Source organism: Prinia subflava, chromosome 2 (genome assembly GCF_021018805.1).
Source record: "Prinia subflava isolate CZ2003 ecotype Zambia chromosome 2, Cam_Psub_1.2, whole genome shotgun sequence".
In the NCBI taxonomy this organism is placed as follows: domain Eukaryota; kingdom Metazoa; phylum Chordata; class Aves; order Passeriformes; family Cisticolidae; genus Prinia; species Prinia subflava.
Window position 1 is genome coordinate 96,462,521 of NC_086248.1, and position 21,754 is coordinate 96,484,274.

At 41.1% G+C, this 21,754-nt stretch overlaps 1 protein-coding gene across 3 annotated transcripts in view; it reads right to left on the reverse strand.

Annotated features, from left to right (window-relative positions):
* The window catches only part of SUSD4 (sushi domain containing 4), a 71,556-nt gene that overhangs the window by 37,197 nt on the left and 12,605 nt on the right, over nucleotides 1-21,754 (reverse strand). The gene's annotated exons all lie outside the window — the stretch shown is intronic.

The window sequence follows — 21,754 nt, forward strand, 5'->3', positions numbered from 1 at the left end:
GCAAATACCTAAAACAACCTCCTATTCATTTTGCTGATAAGACACTGCAATAAAGATTATATTTGCCAATGTGTGCTTGTAGACTGGTGACCCATAAGCATCATCATAAGAAATTAAATATGTACAAATCCAGAATATAAAATATTAATACATCACTTATGCCAAGATTTTCTTTTTACTGATTTAAATGAATAAGTGAGCTCATTACTTGGATGTAAACCAACCAAACCCATTTCTGTTTTCATCCTCAGATGTAACATTTTATATATTAGCTGTCTAAGGATTTCATTAGAGTTGCAATACTGTCAGTGTGGGAATCCAGCCTTAGGTCACTAAACTGGATTAATAACAACATAGAAAGCTACTAATAAAAATATGACAAATAAAACAATATCCCCATAATTTCAAGAATGTAATGGGCCTGCTGTGTTTTTCAAAAAGCCGTATCTAAGTATTGTTGTTTATCTGTCCCATATTTTTAGCACTCTGGAAAAAATTAATTACCATGAGTTAGTTTAAACAATCTTAGTCTAGACAGGCAACCCTTAGGAAATACAGCAGAAAAAAAAACACATTAGAAATGAATCATGAGCTAGTTACTATAGTAATGCTTCTTCTAGACCAATAGCATATAATATTATGCATCACAGCAAATCCAAAGTGATGAAATGTCACACTGTTCAGCAGAGATCCTTGTTTCTATAAGACGCAGAAATCAAATACTCAGGGGTATGAGTTGGGGGGTTGATATTTATGCTCTCATCAGCTACAGGCCTCCCTAGATAACACTACATTTTTATTGTACACCACAGCATGGTAATCCAACAATTTTTTGCTTTTCAGCTGTGCTGCATAAATCGATTTTATACTTTGCCAAGACCAGGCAGAACTGGATATGGGGACAATCAGGATTAATGTGTGAATATTGTAATATTAAACTTTTAAATGAAGTGCACACTAGAGAAGACTGAGAGACAGGGGATTTAAAAAGCTGGTACATACTAAAACAGGAGAGCAGATAGGCACCGTTTCCAGCTTTTGCAATATTCCTTATCACAAATCCTCTGATGCTTCTGGGTACTCTGGCAGCTCTCATGCCCTACAGTGATTTTTCCCTATATACACCTGCCCATGAAACCATGGCCTGTCCTCTTAAGTGGGGATCTCACCACAGCCATCCATTTTTTATTCATCTTTTCCTCTGTATATGTTTTACTTGCAGGTACTCATTTACTTAGCCTTGCAGAGTTGGGATGTTATTTACCTACAGGTCTAGAAGACGTAAAGGAAGGTGGCCTTGTGGGTTGACCAGGTATTTCCCACATGAGGACTGGCATTGCACCTTCCACATTTGCTTCAGATCACCCTGCAAAAGCATTTCTAGTCAAGCAAGGCTTTTAGAAAGCAAGCAGATAATATACACTGGGAAAAGAAAAAGAATACCCTTATTGATTTTCGTCCTAATCTGGACCCAAGGAGAACTGCTTTTCTTCTCTGTTAAAAAGTTCCAATATGCTTCTGTGCTCTGCTAGTACTGTTAGCAGAAAACACAGGTTTTTCACTCTGTTTCTCTTCATGAGAATGCATTTTCTGAAGAAAAAATGGAACAAAATCATCTTGCTCTTTTCCAAGTATGTGATAAACCCAAATTTGTATAGAAAGACAGAAGGAGTCTGGCTGGGCACAAATAATGATGTATTGTCATCATATCCAAGTACTTTTAACTTAAATTACTCATTTAAAGTGCTCTGTCCTGTGAGTTATTTAGTCCATACTGAGAAGACTGGAAAAATCAGTGGGAGGTTAAGATGATGCAGACACATTTTTCCTCCCTTTTTTTTTGATTCATGACTGTGTTACATTTATTCCCGGTGTGCCCATTTTCCTCATCAAGTCCTTCCAAGGAACTCCCAACAGACAGAAAGTGATGGGAGGCTGCTCACAGCATTGGAACAAGCAACTCAGAGCAAAGCCACAGAAGAGCCAGTGAGCAAGATGGAAACATTTATAATTAAAATGCTGTGTAATTACACAGACACCATGTTTAACTCCCTAAAAAAAAAACCAGAAAAATGCCAATGACATGGCATGCTCAATCTTTGTGGCATCACCAAAAAATCACTGGTGTACAAAGTCCCCTCTGGCCCAGTATTTCCCCTTTCAATGCAGCCTGTTTACCTTCTAGTCAGTTTTCTATCAGTTCTCCCATTCTTCTATGACCCCAAATCTTCACAAACACTTTCCCTAGTGGCAGTTTACAAAAGTCAGGGTGGACAATATCTGCTATATTTTCCATCCTTGGGAAACCAGCTGTTTTCTCAGGAGATTAACAGGTTATTCAGACACAACCTTTCTTTTAATACAGCTATGTTTTATTTTATATCATACCTCCAATATTTTTAACCTCATTACCTTAAAACAACCGTAAAATGTCAAATTTTTGAAGTGAGAGAACCAAGTCCCTGATTGCCATAGGCTGTGGTGTTCTTTCCTTTTTTCCCCCTTTAATCTGTGAATATTACAGACAGTGTCTTAGGGAAATACTGGAAGTTGTTCCATTTCAGTTCTATGGCAGTGAACTCAGGCAGAAGAAGAGGAAGCTGAGGATGGAAGAGAAACCAAAGGAACTGGAGCAGGAACAGCAGGAGAGACTTGGCAAAGGTACAGAACTGGGATGTAGGGACATGCAAAACTGTGTTAGCCTGGAAGGTGACTGACAGCGGTTTGGATGGTGATAGCACTAGCAGGTCAGAGAGGAGGAGATGGGAACACAAGAAGCAGCCCAGTAGGGTTCCCAGGAGGCTGAAACATGGAACTGGAGAGGGCTGAGAGGGAAGAGAGGGAGAGACCCTCAGTCACAGCAACAGATGGGCAGTGCCTCGCAGGAGGACTTTGGAGGCTGGTAAGACACTGTGAGAACCTCCTCAAGGTTAATGGCCTACTCTTTTGGATTAGAAAAACTGGATTTTTTTTTTTTCTGATGACACCTCTAAAACCTACAGACTCTGTAATGTACTTGGCGTTGACAACACTGACACTGAGACTGTCAGATCAAGTCTAATACAATTTATATAACACACACACATCACTAGTAGTAATCTGAAAGATTGAGAGTTAGGGTATTCTTGTGCATAGATAATAGATATGGCTGAGCTACCCGATGCTCAAAACATTTTCATAAAAGCCAATCTGAAAATCACATATGCTAGTTAAACTTAAAGATTATGGGCTTTTGTTGTTCAGAAACCATTCACATCCCTACCTTTCATGAAAATAGGCTCTCATCATTTTGAAGAAACAGAGGAAGAATAAGCTGTTATTAAATTGTTATGGTACTGTAAGTTGATTAACTGGGAACTAGGAAAGGTCTAGAGCTGGTAAGGCAACAGTTCTTTGTTCTTATTCAAGGGACAGTAGTTTTAACCATATACATAAGCAATTTATTTGAAACTTATTTTTCCTAATAGATATTCATTTGAGGATTTCTGCAGCCTCTCTTTCCCCAGAGTGTTAGATGGTTCTTTTCAGAGCAACAGCTGCAGCAAACCTAGTTAAAATAAAGAGCAGGCAGCACACAGATCCATACATACGCTTTGCAAGAAACAGGCAGCACATCCAGATTTATATGTGTGCCACTCCCCTAGGATATCATAATTGTGTTTGTTCTTTTAATAACTTGAGGCTCCAGTGATCAGAATAAAAATTCTATGCTGAAGCTAATGCTTCATCCTTAGTTCACCTCACTAGCCTGAATTATATAGTAAGCAGACTTAAATAAATGCAGGAGTCTGGCTCCTTCCTTACAGCAGACTCCAGCCACACACATAATAGGTTGCCTGATTTAATTCAGGGACTCTCTCTTCAAATCTTATTTTGTTTTTACAAAACATTTGGCTCAGCCATTTCTTTCCGTGTACAGCTTTCCGAGCCCGCCTTCCAGCATTTGGTGAATTGCAGTCTCCCTAACAGGAGCAGCACAAGCTTCCTGACTTGCAAGAGCAGTTGGGTTATTTAGACAATCTTGTTCTTCCTAATTATTATATCTACACTTTACATTTACAACCTCTTTCCACAAACATACCTGAATAACTGAGTTAGTTGAGCAGCTTGTTCAGTGGGCACGGCCTTCCAGCAGCTGTTGTTACTACAGCATGCCAGTCCTAATCTAATGATTACATATGATTTTTTAATTCCTATACCCCAGATGCAGATTACCTTGTAATGAAGACAGACTTACAGATTGCCAGTACCCATGAGGAGCATTGAGACAAGCAGAGGTCATAAGCAGCATAAGCTCATGGGACAGAGCAAAAAGCCAAACCCCAGCCAGTCAGTGCCTAGTCCAATGTGTGGTACAACACAATGGCTAAAAGTGAGCTGCACATGCCTAAATATACTCCCATTTTCAGCTTCTGACCACCTTGAAACATTTTCTTCTTTCTAAGATGATCTACATGATCTAACACTACCTTGAACCTTGTCTGAGACCAGAGATAGCTCCTTCAGGAAGTTACAGAATCATAAAATGGTTTGGGTATGAAGGAATTTTGAAAACAATCTAGTTCCAGCCCCTGTACTATAAGCAGGGACAATTTCCACTAGACCAGGTCGTTTAGAGCCCCCTCCAGCCTGGCCTTGAACACTTCCAGGGATGGGGCAGCCACAGCTTCTCTGGGCAACCTGTGCCAGTGCCTCACCACCCAATTCTTGCAAAATTCTTGGAGGCCTTGCTGGATCAGGCAAGACTATTTGTTACATGAAATACATGGATATTTTTTGACTCAAAGCCAGTTTCACAATAGAACTCCAAGCCTGGTTGTTGATAATGCTGGTGGAAAAAGAATATCAATATGGTCCCTGCACCAGTTCCCTGACCACCACATTATGCTGACCCTTTTAATTATTACCAGTCTTACAGTCCTCCTGAGAACAATAATGCCCCTTTGTTTCCATATCTCCTCTATCCTTACTTAACTTTCTTCTGTGGTTCTGCTGGGTTCTGCCTTCCCAACACCTCTATTAAAATATTTTCCTTTCTTCCTTCCCATTCTGATTGATGAGAGTCTGCCAACATGCTTTGATCCAGAGCCCAGTGGCAAAACTGCCCTTCTAGAACTGCCTTGAATCCCATGTCCCTGTTTTTCCCGTTAATGTCTCTGCCATGGTGTCAATCTCTGCCAGCACCCTGAGGACACTGCCTGGCCCCACCTGGAACCCCTCTCACACCCTCTGCCCATGGCCAGGAGCTCCAGGTAGCTCAGCCTTGCTCCCAGAGCTTGCCTGGGCTGTGCTGTAGCTGTGCCTGTCTCCAGTCCCATCCCCTGGGTGAACCTTGGAGCAGTGTTGGACTCCCAGCACATTCTGCTGCTCTGACTGGGTTCATCCCTGGCTGCTCCTGGGGCTGTTCCCAGATCCCACACCAGCCCCAGCTCTGCTGAGGCGCTGTGGGACTGTGCCCTGGTCAGTGGGAACACAGCCCCACTTCCCTTCACTGTTTGCCTTTCTTCTCCTTGTGAAGTTCAAGCCCCTCAGCCTGTTCTTCCTCAGCATATGTCCCTATTCTCCATTTTTTCTGTGTCCTGATTTTCTTCCACATTCTCCCCAGGATATCTTTTTGGCTGCTTTTCTTTTCTCATCCTTGAATTTATCTTTTTACAACACCTTCCTATTCCCCTGTTTTTCCCCTTTCAAGTCCAGTTGTCCTTTAAACCCTATCTCAAAATTCCATTTAATTCATTTATTCAAGCTGCTTTCTCCTTTGAGGATTATTCTCCATGAGGTCTTTGAGTTTAGGCAGTACAATCCCCAGTCAAGCAAGCATCTTACCACACTTTGTGGCCTTGGACACAGCCTGCCCTAACCTTGGACTGAAAATCTTAATCTTTTAACTATTTCTTCCTCGAAAAAGCCACCTTTCTTCACATGTCATTAATTTTCTGTGAATATGTTGCTGTACCCACAAACAGAGAGACTTTGATTGATGTGGCCTGGTTTGTTATTAAGAAATACTTGCTCCTGGGATGAAGACTCTCTGCTCATGATTGCTGACTCAGGCCACTTGGTAGCCCACATGGTGCTCACCAAAGACGTATCAATCATCACACATCAGCAGGAGTGACCTCCACAGGTAGTTACAAGTGCCCTCACTGAGATATCACACATGGCTTCACCTAAAGTTCTTTCCCACTCACAAAGCAGGCCTGTCCTCCAAGCTTTCAGACCTTCTGCTCTTGTAAAATGCAGCATCTTGTGCCTGATCAGCAACGTGATGAAGCTAGGCATGGATATGGAAATTGTACTGGTTTTATTTTCCACTATCTTTATGGAAAGACTGTATAGATATTTGTCCTTGTGCATTTTAAAACTCAGCATATTTCCTACGCCATAGGTACAATTATACACACACTACACCACATACACAAGCCTAACTGGAAACTGAGTGAAGGTAAAATAACTGCATCCCATGGAAAAATTGAGGAAACTGCTACTTCTCAAAGTCTCTGTATGCAACCCTGGCTGAAACATCTCAGCCTTCTCTCAGGAGCCAGGGGATGCTCTCTCAGCATTATCAACTGTTCTACATGGTATGGAAACAAATACAAGAACAGATACTCCAAATTGGGATGAGTTCAGCATTTTTTTTACAGTTCATTTAATCAGTAATCAGGTAAACTTAATCTGGTGCCAGAAACCCACACGGTTACACTCACTTTTGAAAGCCAGCATACCCAAATGAGGGAGGAAATTGCTTTAGTGTGATTTATAAGGGCAATGAATGGTTATATCCTTTTTGGTAATGACATTGTGTGATACATTTTCTCTTTGGAGAGAAAGGTTCTGAAGTGTTTTAAGCCGTCTCATCTACTGTTACAGACTCCAGCAAAACTGTGAAATCCTCACAAGAATCACGACTGTATAAAAATCCAGTTATAACCCACAAGCTTCTCTGCACTTGGGTTGTGCTTTTTTTTTTTTTTTTTTTTTTTTTTTTTTTTTTTTTTTTTTGGTAGATTCTAGGCTCCATCAAACTTTCATGGAAAATTTGCCAGTTTTACAGCTCACTGGGCCATTGAAAGGGCTGTAGCTGTATATTATGGCTTCTATGTTTGTGGGCAGCTTTTAGAGTGAAAGGGGAGAGGCAGAGCGCGATGAGGAGGGAGAGCAGCTTGCTCATCACCTACAGAAAATGAATGAACTGGGCAGCACAAACGCCCAGTGTACAAATGGGAAGGGCACTACTTAAAACTAGCCCCTGCTTTGGCAACTGGGAGGGTCAGGGCCACTTCTAGGGCTGGCAGAGGCTGCGTGGAGCTGGTGCCTGTCCCACCCCCTTGCACAGCCCAGCCTGTGCACTCTCCTTGCCCATGAGATGAAATGCATTAGCTCCCACTTCCTGCAGCCACACTATTTATCAGATGGATTCCTAACAAACAGCAGAACCCAACTGCTGAATTATTTTACATATGCTTGGGAAGCCTGGGAGGAAAATAAACACAAAATAAATTACTAACGGGAATTGAGTGATGCATTTTTGAGCGCAACAGAGCCCATCATTATTTCAAAAAGCCTCTGTGCAGTACAATTCCATTTGAAAAAAAAGTCAAAAATAAAAGTAGTTTCACACTCTAAGTGAGATAACGGGTCTAATTTTCACTCAGTAGAAATATGAATCCTGTTCCTGTCTGAGCACCTGTTCATTAGCAATGGTTAAGAATGTGTTAAAGCTCATATTGTGCTGCAAATATGCTTCAGCTTTGCCTGCAGGAAATTCCCTTTTCCCCCTTCACCATGAATCTACATTGCTGCTTCTGTACAACAGCTATTATTATTATTACTATTACTATTACAACAGCTAATATTATTATTATTACTATTATTACTATTAGTATTACTATTATTATTACTATTATTATTACTATTTTGGTTTGGGCTTTCAGTCTTAGGAGGTGATCCGCTTTTTTCGGCTTTTTTTTTAAAAAAAACAAGATCCAAACAAAACTAACGCAGCCACGAGAGGGAGCCTCTGATGTCTTTGTAGAGAAGAAAAAGCTATTGACAGTGACAGAGAAATTAATGAAAATAATTATAGTTGAGAAATTGAATTCCAAGGAGCAGTGACTTTGCCTTAAGACCAAATTCTATTTCAGTGTAAGGTTTTGTGAAAAGATGTGATTTATGGCATAACTGCCTCCTTTCAATATGCAAAGTATTCGGAGGAAGGACAAAAATCTGACTGGGAGGAGAGCAACTTTGATTAACAGTTGCTTCATCAAAAAATGTAGCAACTCTTCAGCCACTGTGAGTAGCAGAAGCAATTCAGGCTACTCAAGAGAGCCAGGCCTTTGCAAGCAGATATTAATATATAAATAACAGGAGAGGAGTAGAATAGTAGCAATTTTCATTATCTTGACAAAAACTTTTTTATGGATTTTGCAAAAGAAAACATGCAGTTTCTTTCCTCTGTGTGATGTCTGTGTGAACACAGGTTTTACATGTGTCACAGCTGCCTTGGCAAGAAGGGGGATGAAACCAGAGCTCTCCAGAAAAGACAGAAGAGCTTTCTCAGACCTCTCAACATCTTGCATAACCCTATCATGTTCCCTAGACAGCTGACCTTCAAAATGTCATAAAAATAGGCAATATTAAAAGTACACTTCTACAGAGTAGCATCTATGCTTTCTATCCTATTCTTGCCATGGCTCTTCAGAAGAAATCTACCTTAAAGCATATTTTACTTAAAGGATAAAAAAGGATATAGTATGTTTGCAACTAGTATTTCAACAGTACATTTAGTGAAATATTCATCACTTGTTCTAGTCCCTGAACTACTTCTGAATTGCTTGTGTCATTTTTTTAGAAGATACTCACCATATAAAGACTTTTTATGTTGGTATTTCTTAACTATCATCCTTCTAACCAAGAAATCTTGCCAGAGGGGCTTCACTTCACAATTACAAAAACTTATGTTTTAGTTTACTTGGTCTGGAACTGTGAAACCTCCCTTTCTCTTCCTGCTAATGGAGGAAAATGCTGCCAGGGAAGTACCAGACTGATTTCTTGCATGTACAGTACTTACCACACTGCCCCAAGATGCTTCTCATGCATGCTGGGGGACTCAGTTCTGGGCTTTTCTTTCCTATAAATGACACAAATATGCCACTGGAACCCACTCCAGGAACACTGGTCAGTTGAATCTATCTTTCATTCTCATATCCAAAATAACTCTGCACAGGCAACCCAAGCAGTAACACAGTGGGCACAATTAGGTATTTTTAAAATCTTGTCCTAATATTTCCCAAAATCCAAAGTTATTAAGCCAGAGATAGAACAAGAGTGGACAATTTCATTTGAATGCTTCAGTACAAAGTGACAGAGCACTGAAAGTAAGGATTCCTACTGAAGCAGCTCTGGCTACAGGCTTTGCTGCCAACTCCACCTTCCCCAGCTCAGCACAACCCCTCTCGACTACACATCTGTTCATCACACCTAATATAATCTCAGTTATATAAGCAGCTCCAGCACAAGGCACTTGATATAAATGTTGATGTCATGGTGATTTTTAAAAACAACATTTCTATTAACATTCTGTCTTCAGCCTTCCCAGCTGGCTGACTGCAGACCATTTCCCAAGATGTTCCAGTTCTTCCCTGCAGAGCTTTCTCATGTATCTTAATAATAATTCATAACATTTCTATTGCACCTTTTACTTTGACTCCCACTGACATATTCAGCTGTGACTTCAGAGCAGCAGCAATGCTGTTGTAGCTGTGATTGCCTCCAGGATACATCAAGGCAACATTTGTCAGGAAAAGAAATATATTTTACTAAACCAATTAAGATAATTATAAAAAACAGACCATCTCACAGCCACACAAAGCCTTCCTCACAAAATCTGCTGTATTGTCTCTCCTGCAGTTATGAACTAGAAAATGCCTGCTTAATGATGTGCTGGCCAGAAGATTGAATTGATTGGGAATATAACCTAACCTTATTACAGGAGTTATAAGTTTGCAAAGATTTTATATTTCGAATCAGGGCAAAATCTAATCAAACTAGAAACACATTTCCAAAAGCACTTTTCCTCTCCCTCTCATCATTAGACTCTTCACTGACCTCCTTAACCTTTTCATATATATGTGGATCAGTGAGTAACTATTTACATTTTATGCTAAAAATTAAGAGGCCAAGAAATGCATGCCAGAACAAAGAAGAGAATGTAGATCAATCTAAACCTAAAGCAATCAAGGAGAAAATGAGGTAAAATCACTTGGCAGGTCTGTTCCAGCATTTTCCCTCCCCAGTTTCAGGAACAAGTACAACAAGCAATCACATGCCACTATAAATTACCCTACCTCTAATAGCATACACACAAGGCCAGAAACCAGTGAGCAAACATCACTGAGCATAGTCTAAAAAGCACAAAAATTATTTTCCTTTTGGCAAGAATGTAAAATACTATGAAGTAAAATAACAGAAACCTTAGTAGAGGGTGATTGCAAATTTCTCCCATTGCCCCAGCAGTACTCTCTGGTCCCAAGGAGTTAAATTCTACAATCAAACACAGTTCAACTTCCATAATCTCACCCAAAGCTGGCACCTCTGATGAGACTGTGAAAGGTCATGAGGAGACCATGTGGGATACATACATCTGAGCAACCGGAAAATCCATTTTACATGTGTGAGTCCATTTAATTATCTACTTAGATGGCAGGAATCTCTTGTCACTGTTGAACTATGGCTATTGAATCATGAGTTTAAAATATAGTATTCTTCACCCCTCTGTCCAGGTTCAAGGTTTCAAGGCCGTTGTGGCTTTTATGTAACCAACCATGAGATGCTGCCAACAGAGCAGTCATGGCTACACAACATATTCACACATTCAGAATCAGACATGGGAAGAAATGTCTCCAAATGCATGTATGTCTGTGAAATCGGTCACTTTGCAACTTCTGAAAATATTTATTTCTGTGTGGTGTGTGCTCGCCATATTTGAGAGATGTTTGGTATAATCTGTGCAGTGGAGAACTACATCTAGGACTGACTGCTAGACAACACCAAACTGTAATAGCCAGCATACTCCAATGAAAGCCAGTTCATTTGACCTTCTGCATCTTGTTTTAACCAAGCCAGGAACACTCCTGCTATGCCATCTGTCCCTACCACGGAAGCACAACACAAGGACACTGAAGAAGATGAGCTGTGCCTTAGCAGCCCGGTCCTACTTGAGCCAAGGCAGCATACGGTCATGTCGTGTGTTCACCAAGACGACACCCGTGCAGCAAACTTCCTAATCTCAGCTGAGGATGGCAGCCAGGCTATGCTAAAAGCAACTGTGTCACTCATAACAGCAATAACAAGGGTGGTAAGAGCAACAGCAAACTACAAGAGCACAGCCATGTCTAATGTCTTTGTAATTTTAATTTTCTGTCATTCCCGTCACTTACATTGCAATACAGATCCTTAACTCTGCTTTGAAAAGGTTGCTAAATTGTTTCACCCTGACCACGTGCTCATTTATCTGGACTAAAGTTAGAAGAGATATGAAAGGGGAGGAAGAGTAGTTATGTGTGGCCAAAATTAAATATTTCTTAGGTGTCTTGGGTTATGTAACCAAAAATATGTATTCTATTTCATCTGTAGAAAGCAGTTGGGAGATGGTTTCTTTTTTTTTCCTCTTTATCTCTTGTAACTCCAGGGGGAGGAGGGTGAATGTCTTCTGATAATAGGCCAGCTGTTAAACCATGTGGGGCAGTGTTTCTTATCTCTTTCATCAGCTTTGTCCACCCTCAGGAGATATCTTCTGTTAATGGGCCATTAAGGCTCACCAGTGACAGGACACATTACATCATCCCATTGTGAGATGCTCCACCCAGTGGGGAGGAGCCAACCATTCCCTACCCAGATAAAAATGGGGACATAGAGAAGGCAGATCATATTCTTTTCCACTGGATTCTCAGGGGAAGACTGGACTCATCTCACCACCACTGAGCCTGTCTTCTACAGAATCATCTCTACTCCAACAGAACCACATCTGTGATCATCTCTATTCCACAGAACCACATCTGTCACTCCAGGAGGATTTATTTGGACTGCTTCCAACACCCTGGCCAACAGAGTGTCAGATCGTATCGCTGACTCCGTCAGGGTTTTCTAGGACTTTTGTTTGTTTCCTTGCTTGTTTTTGGTATTACTGCATTTGTATTTTTTAATATTCCTAGTAACGAACTGTTATTCCTATTCCCATATTTTAGCCTGACAGCTCCTAATTGCAAAGTTGTAATAATTTGGAGGGAGGGGGTTTTACATTCTCCATTCCAAGAGAAACTCCAGTTTTCCCTGACAGATACCTGTCTTTCCAAACCGAGACATTAGGCCATATTTCCAGGCTGGAATTATCCAGGTTCTGAAACATGAGCAAAAATGTCCACATGTGTGTATACAAATCTTGCTGGATACCCTTAAAATTTCAAATAGCAGGTCTGAGACCTTCATCTGCTTCATTATGTTATGAGTTCACCCCAGCCTTGCACCCAGCTTGCTGTAAGTCCATATGCTTTGGACATGACCTGCAAATCACAGATCTTCAGCCGTTCCATAACTACACAATGTCTGCATAACAGAGTGTCTCCCACACTTCTTATTTCCCTGACAGGACTGATGAACAGGCTTCCTCTGATGTGTGTTGATATTTGGTATATCATAGAACAGCAGAACTGCTAAAGGCTGGAAGGGACCTTCTGATCATCTAGTCCACAGCCCCAGCTCAGCCAGGGACAGCTGGTGCAGGCTGCCCAGGACTGTGCCCAGTATTGGATATCTCCTCAGATGGAGACTCCACCACCTCTCTGGGAAACCAGTGCTTGGTCATCCCCAAAATGAAATAGTTTCCAGATGTTCAGAGGAAACCTCCTTGTTTCCATTTGTACCTTTTACCTCCTGTGCTGCCACTGGGCATCATTGAAAGCCTGGCTCTGTCTTCTTTGTCCTCCCCATTCAGGTTATTTTTACACATCACCAAGAGCTTCCCTGAGCCTTCCCTCCTCCAGGCTGAACAGTCTCAGCTCTCCTGGCCTCTCCTCACAGGAAACAAGCTCCAGTGCCTCTCTATTCCCAGTGCAGCCCAGGATGCTGTTGGCTGCCTTTGCTGCAAGGGCACACTGCTGGCTCATGGTCACCTTCCTGTCCACCAGGACCCCCAGCTTCCTCTCTCCCAAGCTGCTTTCTGTCTGCTCAGCCCAAGACTGACTAATAAGATTTGTAGGTGTCTGAAAATGAACTTCCCTTTAAAATGTGTTTCTGCAAAACACCAGACTTGGATGTTGATGCACAAATGGCAAAGAAAAAGGAGATCCTTTAGACTAGGCCAGGCAGCGGAATTTGTTACAGCCAACTGTGAAGTGTTGATGAGTCAAACATGAGACTTAAAGTGGAGTGCTCAGCTTGCAGCTACCCTGAGTTAAAAAATTCCTCTCAGACATTCACACAGGACCAGAACAGACAGATATAGTCTTCTGCTTTGAAAACATCTCCCTGGTGTGGTTTGATAAGATTCCACTCTCTCCTGCACAACAAAAGAAGATAAATACCCATGACCACCAGTTTTATGCCTCCTATGAAACACAACTCATCTTCAACCTTCTACATCCGTCATTTCAGAGATGAAACTTTCATTGGCTATCTCGATTCTCATGTCTGGCCAAGGAAAATATGAATCCTTGAAAAGGAAAATATTCTGCACAATTTGCTACATAGTGAAGATTGCTTCCAAAATCAAAGGTAAGTGATCAGTAGCCTGTTGCAGTCTGAAGTGTCTTCTGGATTCTTAATTCAATATCCATATGGCTTCTGTAAGTATAAAACCTCCTTCCATGGTTAAAGGCTTTTTCCATGGCTTGAAGACATAGCCAAAGCACACTACACCTTTCTCTGGATCGACTCTGGATCAGCTACCCTATCCCACTGTACATGGCAACAGACAGAAGCTACAGAATTTATAACTAAGAGAAGGGAGAACACATTCCCAATGACCCAGTATGGCAAGAGCCAAAATCAATTTGATTTTCCAAATCAGTGAAGTAGTGAGAAGGTTGCACCCTCTCCTGAAATTGCCCCTTCATGGCCACAGCAATGTTCTTAGGATCAAGATTCCAAAGACAAGACCTGCAATACAACAGGTGCAGTGACAAAGGGTGGCAGAATTCCACCTCTTCTGCTGAGAGCTCACCTATGGAATATGATTGTGATCTCAGAACTTATTATTACCAGAATGAAGCAGAAGGCTCACGTCACAATAGCTCATAGGATTCTATAGGAATTTTCTCAATGACAATAAATGGAAGAAGCATCAATAAAATTTTTGCCATGTTGCACTCTTGCTTAATGCACTGCAGAGGAAAGGGGGAATATATACAGTCAGTGTTTCCTTTTCTGACTTTTTTTTCCACAGAAAGCTCTAGTCTTAGACATCTGCACTCATTAGACAGATGCACAAGAGCAAACTTGAAGTGCAAGTGCATGAAACTCTAAGTGCATGGTTCAAAATATTTCTTCAGTTCTCTCTCAACACAAAATTCTATTGAATATCAGTCAGATTAATTCTTTTGTTGAAAAATGAGTGCAGGATTGATTACTTATGACCTCCGCATCTCAAAGGACTGTACCTAGTACAAGCACAGATTGTAAGCTACAAGTAATCACACCCTCCTTCTAGAAGACTGAGAAGATGGTAATTTTGAAAATGCTAGTCTTCAAGAGGCATTCAAAACAAAGAATATCGTGAGTGTTCAGTTTTGAGGATGATTCTAAAGAAATATATGATTTATTTGACATATTTCACAGTTTAAATCTTTATAACTCCAGACCCGTTATACAAGTCAGAACTTTCCAGAGTCTGAAACAGAGCAATCAGAAACCATGTGTGCATGATTGCTTATAAAACCAAAATGTTGTATAAAACACATACAGGGTATAAAGGAAACTGAGGTGGGAGATCAGCTCCACTAATTTCTTCAGCCTACACAGACATATGCCCAAAGGATAAAGCTACCATCTTCTAGATATTATATCTATTCTGCACCATTTTAATTTCTAAGCAGTCAGATCTTTTGCCCAAGGAGTCTTCCAACTCGGCACTGCTAACACATCCCTGAAAAAAACACACATTCATTTCAAAATTGCATAGAAACACAATTTACTAACAATTACTTCAGCTACTTATTCCTCCAGATTTCAAACATAAAGCCACAGCTTTGCACCCTGAAACAAGCTCACCCTGCAGGCAGGACATGGGTTGGATTCTCACGGCTGTGTCCCAGTGAACCAAGGTGCACTGGGACACCTCAGCTGCTCCTGCGTGACAAGTCCCACACGCAGTGGAATCGCAGTGGATCAGCACATTTGGGACAGGCTGGGGACAGGCACTGCCTTCATTTCACACAGCAGCTGTTGGGTGTGGCCGTACAAACCTGAGAGCAAGACAAACCCAACACTACTGACTCCAAGGGCACCGGGAGGCACAAGCAGCCCCTGGAGAACTCACATGGCAGGGCAGGCACAGCTCTGTGAGCAGAAGTGGTGACCACTTTGGGATGGGATGAGTGCCCTGCTGCACACACAGAAGACAAATCCATGAATAGTGAGGTGTTCATCCTGAATGATCAATCTTAGGAGCTGTCACCTGCTCGGGTGGAGTGGATAGAAGATCCACGCTTAAATAAATATAACCTGTTTGATTTAAAAAATCACTGCCCCGAGCAAACACTTGAGTATATATTTACATGAAGAACAGAAGAATGAGTAGGCAGAATACAATATTCCACTCCATTCCAAAAGCACACTGCATAAAAATCTCACAAATACAAGCCTGGAGCAATGTCAAGATTATTTCACTGCCTACTTAAAACCTGCAATTTTGCTGTTAAGCTTGATGTTTGGAGCAAGAATCATTAATGCTCTAACAAGAGGTGAAACCACTCACAGAACACAGTCGGTTTTGGTAGCAAGGGACACACAACCTCACCCAGAGGCCGTGGGAGAGGTTCTCAATTCAGCAGCAGAAGCTGGATTCAAAAGCAGGGACACATCACCAAGAGCCACTGCTGTTAAAAGGGCAAGACAATGCAGGCACTGCCCTGGTTAAGCAGGCAGCAGGTCTGTGAGCATTTTGCAGACAGAGTAAAGCAGAACTGAACAGCATGGCTGAAGCCATGGGCTTCGTGGGCTTGGCTAAAGGGATCAGACTGTGTATTCCAGCTCTTAACATTTATCCATTTAGAAACCTTTTCAGCTTAGGTCAGTCAGCTTATACCATGTACAGCATTATCTATTGACAAATAACCTTTACAACATTCAAGCACAGGAGCACATGTACTAAAAAACCGTCAGATTTAATATTTTCCTGCTTGCAGCTGACTCATTATGTGACCTGAACTTTATATTTAAATCCTGTGTGTGCGTGTGCACAGTATGTCTCTTGGTATTTGCTTTGGTTTTTCAAATATGTTGTTAAGTGAAAAATGTCCTGCTGTACAAGCCAAAGATGCTGAACACAGTAAGCTGTCTCTCTTAAAAAACATACTAACTTTTGAACTGCTACATGCATAAATAGGTATTTAGAGGCAGTTTAAAAGCAGATTATTTATGTAACAGTTCATAATAAATCCTGTAGCAACAGTACCATTTTCATGCAAATTTGAACTGAATGCCTTTTAAAAATATACTCCTTTTGTCTAATATACTTACACAAAGGTAAAGCAGTTCAGAAAACAGTGTTACTGAGCTGTGCAGTTTTCAGTATACATCAACTTCCATTTTGTGAATGTACTGGGTCAGATTCAGCTGTGTCACAAGTCCAGAGATGTCAGAATATTCTGTAATTAGTGTTTCCTGCCTTTGCAGAACACTGGGCAGATGGTCACATTTCAAAGAGATTTCAGTACAGTGGCCAGAAGTCCTTCCTCACTAATGGTGCCGTACGACTGAGGTGTCTTGGGTCAGGGTCTGGTTTCAAAAAATGGTACAAAATCACAACTTCCGTGGACTTTGACTAGAAATTTGGGATAAATCACCTCTGAAAATTAAGTCCTTCAATTAAATCAGTGGTCTCCAGTGCTTTTTTTTTTTACATTAGTAACATTTGATCTTGAAATGCCACCTGATGTGTCAGGGCTCAGCCCCAGGCAAAGATTTTTCATTAAATGGGAAAATAAATGCACAGAGGACAAACTCTGGAACCTAAAAGAAAGTCAAGCCATCAGTGCAAATAATCTGGAGTCATAATCTAGCTTTCAGAGAGACCCAGGGTCTCCCCTGTTCAGTTTCATAAGTTAAAGGATCAAGTAGGTCAGAAAAGTTCTGCTGTGTAGGCATTAGCCTGCTACAACTGAAATCTATTGTATTGAACAGAAATATCAATTTCTAAATTGGCACTAATTAAAGGAAATTGAAAAGTGAGCTAAATTTTATATTTTTAAATGCTTTCAGTGTATCTCTAAAAGTATGATTCTAATTGGATTATCCATGGGACAATCTGTGCAGAGCCAGGATTTGGACTTCCATGATCTTTGTGGGCCACTTCCAACTCAGAATACAGTACAAAAAGAAATTATTCCATGGAAATTTGGAAACTGAATTTCTCTACTTAATTGTGACATTTTACTTCTGATGCAGTACTCATGTGGTCTTCACTGAACCAGGCAACACTCAGAAAATACACAGGGGAGGCCACGGCAGCCTTGTGGGACAACTGGTGCTAAATGTAAAACTTCCAGGGACGGCAGAACAATTCCCTCTCTTTGCTAACTCAGTACCAGCTTTTCCTTCAATACTGACAGCAATTACTGGGAATTAGTGTCAAGTGGCCTAGGGCTGTGGGACAGACAGGAATCCCACAAGAGTACAGTAAGAGAAGGCCTCCAGGTGAGAGGAGCTTCAGATTTGGAGCTAACAAGTGCTGACCTACTGAGGGAAGAAGGATCAATGATCAAGTACAAATCCCTGTTGTGCTCAGCCCTCTTGAATATACAACCACTCAATATTAATTTTCCATTTTTTTTACAGGCTGACATTTCAACCCCCTGCTCCTATTTCTGGCTGCATAACTTTGCATCCTGTATTCCCCATGTATAAAGAACAGGATTCTTGTGTACAAGTATATTTTTTCCCCCAGCAACTCGTAAAGGAGTGGGTGTTCACATATGTGTAAGGCATATGTGCAAGCACTCACCCACATTAACATTTTTGGGTTGTCAGTGGCTAGGTCTGTGTGCAATAATCATAAGACAGGTTGAGACACAACACGGAAATCTGTCCCATCTGCAAAACTGAATCAATCATGTGCTGTCAGCAGAGATTTAGCTCACAAAGAGCTTGAGTCTTACAACATATTATTGATTTAAAGGCCATGCTGGTAAAGAAAATGGTATAAATTAATACTCACCACAGTATTATATCCTTCATTTAAATGTCTAAGAAAGGGGCAAACAAAAAAACACAGCTGTCCAAAAATGTCAGGTCTGTAGCTCAGTGACCACTGCCAAACCAAGGGGACTGGGATTCCTTGGGCAACTCACCTTACACACATCAGGGATACTATCTGGGGATTTTTTTTACCTGCCAGCTCAGGGTTTTTTGCATCCAAATATTGTATTGCAGTTGACACAATTTCCTCTGTCTGAGGAGCAGAGAGAAAAGAAATCTGAGTTGCCTTCTCTGTCTGCTCAGGGATCTGAGGAAGCAGGGAGAACAGATGGGCAAAGTAGCATGTGCAAAAGCATCCCTGAACCCAGCAAGTCACTCAACAGAAGATCTAGAAGGGACCCTTCAGCTGTCACTTTCCCAGAGGTATCATGTAACATTTTGGGGGCTGGGTTTTTGGATTTTTGGTGTGTTTTGTTGTTTTTTTTTTTTTAATCACAGGCATTTCAATATATTAAGCTGAAAATGAGAATATCTGTGGGACTTTTGGCATTGACATCATTCAGTAAGTCCAAGAAACCAACAGGCTCTGTCCACTGAGCCACAAATTATGACCTTCCAGGAAAGGGCTATGACTCCAGAGCTGCCCAAATCTGCAATACAGAAATCACTACAATGAGCATGGGGAGGGTACAGCTGAGTTCTGCTCCCACCATGGCATTTTATTTCCTGAGTCTGGGTAGCTCCTCACAAGAAAAAGGAATTACATGCTAGCAGCGTTTACCACCCACAGACCCTGACGGATTTAGCAAGAGGTACGGTGATTCAGTACACAGAGGGTGGATTAAAAATAGTGACGTTGTGGCTAAGTTGCCTCCACTGTGTCTCTAAACACTGACAGCCTCAAAGCAGCCACTTACAACACTTGAAAACCATCTGTGCTATTGGAATTGTGTGTCTACACACCAGGGTTGTGAAACATCTCCTGGACATGAGGGCGGCAAGGCTGGACAAAAGACAATGTGGCCAAAAATCCTGGTTGTACAGATAGTTACTGAACAAAAGCACTGCTTCCTACTCTGTGCATTACAGCTTTAAAAAAGGGTGAGTCAAGAAGGCAAGTGGAGACAGCAGCACAGCACAAACCCAGTAGCATCACTGTGCCCCAGGATATAATAAAATGAGTAGAGAAGAGCTCAAATATACAGAGAGACTGTTCTACTTCCACTATCTGCAATCAGTATGTTTGTTCTGGGATAAAACAAACATCCATAATCAATACTGAAGGAATGCTGGACTCATACACTTGGGTAACTGATCAAGAAATAATTTATCCCTGTGCAAGTCTTGCCCTTGTAGGTCTGCCAAGGTCAGTGTCACTTTAGGTTATCAGCTGTTGGAAGTGCTGGCTAAGTTAAACTGCCTAGAGCAAGCTTTAAACTTACATACCCGACTTCTTTGACAAAATGTCTGTGTCTTGCTTTATCTGAATTTGCAATCCCCTGATAATGCAAGGCACATTCTTCCCCTGTGCTCCTTATGCTCTGCCCTTACTTCCCTTTTTGGCTCAGATAAGTCTTCCATATGTAGCAGACAAGACTTCACTGTGAAGAACATACAAGCATCACTCAGCTGACATTCACCATCATATGCCCCTCTTAAGAGATAACTCAAATTAGATTTAAATCCTGGTGAGGTGGGTTCTTTCCATTAAAAGGTTGCTGTATGTGCAGTTTCTTAAAGTGATTAAAAATATTTTTCTTTTCTTCAGCTCACCATAAAACCAATAATCTCCTCATCAAGTATGCTGCATCACCATTATGAGCCATAGATTAGTATCTAAACCCTACTATTCAGTAACCTGAATGCAGGTTTTTGCTTTGGTCACAGTCTTAGCAAGTGTCCCAAAGGCAGGAGCACCTCTCTGGTCTGCCCCATACCTTCACATACCTTCCTTTGTTTCACTGGAAACTGAGGGACTTCAGGCTTATTTCAGTGCTTAAGCCAATTCTAAAGCAGTTCTTAAACTCCAAAGTCCTTCACTGCTTTTTAAGGTGTAAACACGGGGTTTTTTTCCTTCAAATCTGACAGTATTATCACTCACTTTTACTCAGAAATTCAATGTTAGGAACTGGAACTGCTTGGGTGCAACAGGGGATTTTAATGACCAGGTATTCCCCAGGTAACCCTGGCAGGAGAAGAGGCCATGCAGCCTGGTAGGCTTTGCAGCACTCCATGAGATTAAGAGCAAAGCTTTCAGAAATCAGTGCACTTTTCCAAACTGAATCTGGATCAGTTATTCCATGGGAAAATGTGATTTTTCTTTTATTATACCAGTACTACCAAATGTCTCACCTCCAAAAATCATTCTCTAAACATAAAACAACTAGCACTGTGAAGGAAAATGGAGAAAATATTTATACCTTAAATAGCACAAACCAAATTCACAGACTTGTGTGTTGCTGTTTCGGTTAAATCAGTCACATTTTCTACTTTGGCTGTTTCCAGCAAAAATTCAAGTTGCAAAGTCTCTGTCCTGTGTGAGGGCCTGTACAGAACCAGAAGAGCAGAGAGCCATTCTCTCAAGGAATGAGCCTATTATGAATAGAAGCCAAACAGATGCATGGCATCTTGCAGAAACCTGGTTAAAAACAGAAAGATGAACATTAAACCTCTCAGCAATACCAGCATGTTCAACAAAAGGCACAGCTGGTATGGAAAGATGAACCTTTGCTCCACTGTCTCCTCTTCAGAGCTAAAAATAATAGTGAGTCATGCCAGTAGCAGTTTTGCTATTTAGCTTTACAAATTCAGGTCATTAGGCTCAGATGTACAGAATCATTCCCTTCCTACCACAGATCACATGAACTGATAGTAAGGAACACTCAGGACTGGACACTGACCAGCCCCTGCTTTCAAAACTCACTAAGATAGCCCAGAACAAACCTAATGACTACAGTCACATTCAATCAGAGTCAAGAGTGAAACTACCATTACAAATAGGAGAAAAAAGGAAGCTTTACATAAAGCTCTGAATAATACATCCCTTGACTACCTTTCTCCCCATCTAGAACAGCTCTGTCTTGTTTTTCTGGCTCTTTTGTTATATTTCTGATCAAGGCAAATGGTTAAAAAGTGTGTGTGAAGACATTTTTTAAAAGCTAGTTGATCTAGACAGCAGAGAGACCAGATGATCTGGAGAAGGCTGAATGGGAGCCAAATTACAAAAAGAGACATATTAAACATTTTTAATTGCCTTGTAGCTTCCCAGAAAATCTCCCAGAAAAGGCACTAGTCCACCTGTTCATTTTATTTTCAGGTAAGTAGTTTTAAAAATAAG